The following is a 6874-nucleotide window of genomic DNA, read 5'->3' on the forward strand; positions in this document are numbered from 1 at the left end:
CTTCACCACACCATGTCCCAGTTCTGGGAGTCTTTGCAGGTATAGGGGTGAATTTGTGGGTGGTGCTACAGTCATAAGCACATGACTGTGTGGAGGTGTATCTACATTCCACACAGCAGACGCGAGCCATCGGTATTCAAAGCATACTGGAGTAAGTTATTCCAGTCACTCGGAGTTCAACCTATCCTCCCGAGGACTTCTTAACATCAGGGGCTGCTCTTTCCCTGACAAATATGGATTGCTTCATTGGTCCTTAAATTTTCATTTGAGTGACCTACAAAGCACAAAGAATGACAGCACCTCTTGAATTATTTTTGCCTGTAAACCACTTCAGCAGGGGAAAAGATCCCATCAGCTACCTATTGCATGGTTCCTGAAAATGAGAATCATCACCAGAATTAATGGCAAGACCGGCACTGCTTTTGATGGAACACCAAGGAGTGGTGTCTGATTTTCAGAAAATACCAGAGGTCAATTATTCATCCATGCCACAGCAAATTGGATCCACTGTCATCTTATAAAAATTAATCCTAAAAGAGATGCACACAGCAAAATCGGAGGGCCTCTTATGTGGATATCTGAGAACTCTCAAGCTCTGATATCATCTTTCTCCCAGTGACTTGAGCCCAAGTCTTGGAAGATAATAAAAATCCCAAGGCGGTAAGATACTTAGATAAATGTCTGCCCTCAGTCCCAGCTTTCATGAGCACACTTCCTCATGTCCATTTTTCAGCTGTTCTCGGCACCCAGGAAATGGATCCATGTATTATTTAGTGTCATGGAGGTTACACTAAACTTGGAGTCCAGGATGTTAACCCAAGGCAGGTTTTTCCACTAACCAGATGGTAGCCTTAGAAAATCATCTATTCCCATTTGGGCCTAAGCATCCTCAGCTCTAATGCTCTGTGATTCCAAAAGGTGTTCTCCATTTGGCAGATGTAATTTTAAGGGTCCTGGCTTTGCAGGGAGAGCTCCTGCTCTAGACGAGGATGTTTTCTCAAAGGGTAATTTGAGCTTGAGCCGACAAAGTATAACATAGACAACTTTTTCATGGCCAGCTGGATGGAGGGCAGGGACAGCATGAAAAATTTAAAAAGCAAAGATCAGAATTTAGCCAATGGTCTCAGACCACACCCCAGCTAAGCCTTTTCAGATTTCCTCTACGTCCTGTGTGGGTTCTAAACCCTGCCAGCTGCAGGCTCATCCTGGCCAGTCCCTGAGCCAAGAAGAGCCAGCCACATAGCCTATTCAGAGCTCCACTCCATTATAAGAAGGACATTTAGAGGTGTCTAGAATTTGAATGTCATCTTCTAGGTGGACATGGGGTCAGAGTAGTTCCCTGAACACTTTCAAGACGGTAATGCTGTATCCTCTTTGCTCAGCACACTGGGAATGACCTTCTGCCCTGATGTCTGGTTCTTGAATTCACTCCAGTTCTATCAAAAATAGGGGTCTACCCTGACCCTCTAAGCTATTTCCTACCAATCCCTGACTTGCCACAAGAAGGTAGTAGAAGATCTGGAACTAATACCTAGATTCCTAACCCTGTACTCCTTTCCCCCCACCACACAGCTCCACACACTCATAGCGATAGATGGGAAGATGAATATACAGCAGTTATGATGCTTTTGGACGCATGTGGAAGAACACTCAACAAAGATTAACCAAGAAAGGAACTTAATTACCTAACCTAACAAGTTACAGAAGCATGGGAGTTCAAAGGTCTAACTACTCGTTTAACAATATCATCAAAAAGCAAGGTTCTTTCTTTCCTTCTACTCTTCCATTATCATCAATTTTCTTCAGGCTTATTTCCTCATGGTCTCAAGATGACTGCTGTGGTTCCAGGCATCACATCCTTACACAACCATGTTCATAGAAAGAAAAACATTTCCTCCTTCCTCTTTTCATCAGGGAGGAAAACATTTCTCAGAAACCTCCTGGCACTTTTCCTCTTAGTTTCCATTGGCAAAGATTAGATCCTGCTGTCAATATTCTTGATGCAAAGGAGACTGGGAACATGAGTATGTGACATTAACACTTATAGTAGAAGTCTAGCTCTACCAACAAAGAAGGATTTGGGATGCAGAGAGTTCTGATAGTTAGGCAACCAGCAGTGTCTGCCCCAACCAGTCTTTATCTGGGTAAAGTTGAGCATGAATGTCTTTCAGGTATGTGAAATTGCTTCTCGAATGAATTTGGGGTCCAGAATGGTGTAAATATTAGGTAACAAGTGTTGATATGAGTTTTGAAAGGCCATTCCAGGCATAAGGCTTAACCATATGGCAGGCAGAAATGGCAGACTTACAGAGTGATGCCTATTGCAGCTGGAGTTTGAGGAATGATGAGCATCAGGGCTTCCGTGCTGCACAACTCCAGGGGGTGTCATCCACACAGGGTGCAATGACAGAGCACTGAGAAGGTGTCCATGTTAGTGAAGAGAGTCTCAGAAGAAGGCCTTGGTCCCCAGAACAATTAGAACCTTCGACACTGCCCCTGGTCTGAGGTCTCCCTGCCAGAGTCTCATCCCCCAAGCATCTGCTCCCCATCCCAACTCTGCCCTCACTCTCACCCCTCTTACCAGGCAGGCGATGAAAATGACCCCTAAGCCCAATGGATCAAACCTCATGACTAATCTCTGATGAGCAAGAAAAAACAGTTATTGTTTGCATCCTCATCCCTCACTCCCCCCTTCTGCCTTTGGTCCCATTAGGACTTAGGTTACAATGAGAGCCCTAGAAAAGAGCAGAACAGATAAATGCACATCATTGGGACAAAACTGAGGATGTGGGCTCTCTAGTAAGATCTCTTTGCCATCCTTGAGGCCTAGGTTGGCAAATGACCAGCCTACTCATATCGATATCTGTAGGGGCCAAAAAAAAAAAAAAGAAGGAAAAGGTAGCTGGCCTCTTGGAGAGCCTGCTCTGTGCCATGCATTAGAAGGGTGTTATCTTATGTACAGTGATGTAACTAGTAAAAATGAACAAGCCCCAGTACAGAGTCTAATGCCAACCACCCTCTTCATGGTTTCCCCCTGCAAAAGTGATAGAAAGAGTTCCCTTCCTTTCTACTTTAAGATGTGGAAGTGGGTTTGGAAAAGCAGTAGGAGGTCCTGAGTGGTGAGATGGGGACGTGGGCAGATGGTGTGGCGTGTGTGTGTGTGTTGTGGCTCTACAGAGAACGGAGCACAAATACCTTGGAGCCAAGCATGGTGGCATTTCCACTATGCCAAGTGCTGTCACTGGAATGCCATAGTTGCCCAAGGCAGCTGCAGAACTGATTAGGGTCTGAGCTAAAATTACAGCCCGTCTTGTATCCACAGATCTTGCCTTGGTTCTCTCAGGTTACCAGCCCCAACAATCCACATGTTACCCTGGGAATGAGCCTATGTGGGGTTTTCACAGCCATGGGCCCCTACAAGCCATTGGCTCAGTGTTTCCAAGTTTCCCATGATCTTCTGAACTCTACGCAGTGGGTGTCGCTCCCTCCCTTGTACAGAAGAGACGTCAAGTGGCCCTCTCAAGGCCACAGAGCTAGTAAATGGCTGAACTTGGATTGGATATCTGATCTTTGTGACTTAAAAGTCCTTCGGTGGGACGAGAGCCCCATTCTCCCTAGGATGGGGATGGAGGCTCTCAGGACGCCTGAGGCTAATAGAAGACAGCTGCTTTGCCCACATAAGTCTGGTACATTTTTGTAGCATGAGAAGCTCTCTTCTCCCATAGCAACCACTTGGGATTTTCAGCTGCTAACCCTGTCCTCCAGGACAATAGCAGTCTCGTCTAGGCAGGCCCGTGTAACCACACTCCATCCACTCCAACCTCTTTGTGTTAATAAGCCCTGGATCCCACTTCTTTCTTCCAAGCTTCTCATTTATTTTTCCAAAGAGCACAATAAGCACAATTGATTTTAAAATAAAAACCTCTGGCATATGCACAGAGGCATTCTTCAGAGAGGTTAAAAACGATGAGGAGGCATTATTTGCCATTATCCGTACTGTGTAACCTTGCAATTGAAGCACCACAAGACCACAGCGGCCTCCCTTGGTGGTATCCCGTGTAGGCGGCTTTTGCAGGTAGACAATGACTATGACAGTGCCTGGGTGTCCTTGGCTCAAGGTGGATGCAAACCACAAAGGACAAAGTCTCTGTAAGTCAGAGCCGGAAGAGGCCTTCTGTACTATCTGGTACAGCTCCTTCCTTTGCTTGACGGGGAAAGCGAGCAGAGAGGGAAGGAAACCTTGGGAATTTGTAAGTCAGTGTGAGCAAAGAGCTACATGGAAGTCTACAGAAAATTCATTCAAAAAAGGGAACTTGGCCTTCCCCTTGGGATGAAGCAAATATTTTCTGTAAAAAGAGGCTCCACTGAGAATTAAGCTTGCATTTTCCTCTCTTTCTACTGAAAGAGGTGGTGGGAAAACTTCCTGAGGATTTGGCAAGTCAACCCTGGAAGAGTTACTAACCGTCAGTCATTGAAGTGGGGGCAGTACTTCATAAGGCGGAGAGAAATCACTTGTGAGGGGTGGGCAAAGGTGGACTGCCGTGTTTGGAGGGTCTGAAGAGTTGGAAGGAAGGGATGTGAGATACCTAGGTTAGTTAGGTATTGTCCTAGGTAACTCATCATTAGACATCATTCTTCATGATACCTACTACATAGTTGCACATTTTCGCTATGTACCCTCAATAGGGGCTGTTTTCGCTATAATAGGAGGGTTTGTGCACTGATTCCCACTATTCTCAGGGTATACACTCAACTCAACATGAGCAAAAATCCACTTTGTAATCATATTTGTAGGTGTCAACATGACCCTCTTCCCAGAACATTTCTTAGGTCTATCCGGTATACCTCGACGATACTCTGACTACCCAGATGCCTATACAACATGAAATACCATTGCATCAATAGGCTCATTCATTTCACTAACAGCAGTCATGTTAATAATTTTCATTATCTGAGAGGCATTCACATCCAAATGAGAAGTCCTAACATTAGAATTAACTACCACAAATTTAGAGTGATTAAATGGATGTCCTCCACCATATCACACATTTGAAGAACCTCCTTACGTTAACCTAAAATGACTAAGAAAGGAAGGAATCGAACCCTCTTCTACTGGTTTCAGGCCAACACCATAGCCATTATGTCTTTCTCTATAAATGAGATATTAGTAAAAAATTATATAACTTTGTCAAAGTTAAGTCACAGGTGAAAATCCTGTATATCTCTATGGTACATCCTTTCCAACTAGGATTTCAAGATGCAACATCACCCATCATGGAAGAATTACTACACTTTCATGATCACACACTAATAATTATCTTTTTAATTAGTTCCCTGGTCCTTCTATTATCTCACTAATGTTAACAACTAAGCTAACACATGTCAGCACAATAGACGAACATGAAGTACAGACCATTTGGACGGTTTTACCAGCTATTATTTTGATTTTAATTGCCCTGCCATAACTATGAATCCTCTATGTGATGGATGAGATTAATAACCCATCTCTTACTGTAAAAACTGTAGGTCACCAGTGGTATTGAAGCTATGAGTACACTGACTACGAAGATTTAAGTTTCGACTCCTATATAATCCCAACATCAGACTTAAAACCAGGGGAATTATGACTACTAGAAGTAGACAACCGAGTAGTATTACCCATAGAGATAACAATCCAAATACTAAGCTCCTCCGAAGATGTATTACACTCACAAGCCATACCTTCCTTAGGCCTAAAAACAGACGCAATCCCAGGACGCCTAAATCAAACAACCCTAATACCAACACAACCAGGTTTGTATTACGGACAGTATTCAGAGATTGTGGGTCAAATCATAGCTTCATGCCTATTGTCCTTGAACTAGGACCCCTAAAATACTTTGCAAAATGATCCGCATCAATGCTGTAAGTTCATTTAGAAGCTAGGTAGCGTTAACCTTTTAAGTTAAAGACTGAGGGCTAAGACTCTCCTTAATGGTATGCCGCAATTAGACACATCAGCCTGATTAATTAGCATTTTAGCTATATTTCTAGCACTGTTTACTATATTTCAACTAAAAATCTCAAAGTACACTTACTACTCGAACCCAGAATCAATACATACCAAAGTACAAAAACAGTCTACCCCTTGAGAAACAAAATGAACGAAAATCTATTTGCCACTTTCATTGCCCCTACAGTAATAGGTAAGGATGTGAGGTCCTAAGTCCCGGAAGTAGCACATGGCTGTCTGACCCAATCCTGACCCAGTGCAGCTGGGCAGATGGAAGGACAAGGTCGGGGATGCCACCCCAGATACAACTTTCTTGGGTCTGAAACATGAATAATGGTGCATGGAGTCCCAGGAGGATGAGACACGGGGTTAGGGAGAAGGACACCCAATTACATTGCAGACAGGAAGCATCTTCCCTAGCAGAGCCCTGCTCTGGGCTCCCAGAGTTCTAGCAGAGTCCTAGAGATTCTAGTGGAATCCTAAAGATCCCCTGCTGGCTGGGAGGTTGACTTTGCTACTGGATCATGGGGAGGTCCAAGGGTGAGCCAGGGAAACAGCCAGTGGGCTGGGGTGGTAGCCATTTGCCAATCGATACTTAATCATTCCAATATTAAGTGTCATGGCTGTGTCATTAGGTATGGTGTGAATACTGGCCTTGCTCTGTGACTCCACATAAATAGCTTTGCTAAGGTCATTAGTGACCACCATGTTCTAAATCTGTTCTAAATCTAATTTTCAGGCCTCATCTTATTCGATCTTTCAACTGCATCCATCACTCTTGAACATTCCTTTCTTCTTGAAACACTCCTTTCTCTTCTTCTGTGGCTTCATTCTTTCCTGGGTTTCTCCTACAGTTGTGACACCTCTTTTTCAATCTCCTGT

General features: G+C 44.0%; 1 pseudogene; it reads left to right on the forward strand.

The window, feature by feature from the left end:
* Positions 1-5226: 5226 nt before the first annotated feature.
* On the forward strand, positions 5227-5890 carry LOC132524313 (cytochrome c oxidase subunit 2-like; annotated as a pseudogene).
* The last annotated feature ends 984 nt before the right edge of the window (positions 5891-6874 follow it).

This window comes from Lagenorhynchus albirostris, chromosome 1 (genome assembly GCF_949774975.1).
Source record: "Lagenorhynchus albirostris chromosome 1, mLagAlb1.1, whole genome shotgun sequence".
NCBI classification, from domain to species: domain Eukaryota; kingdom Metazoa; phylum Chordata; class Mammalia; order Artiodactyla; family Delphinidae; genus Lagenorhynchus; species Lagenorhynchus albirostris.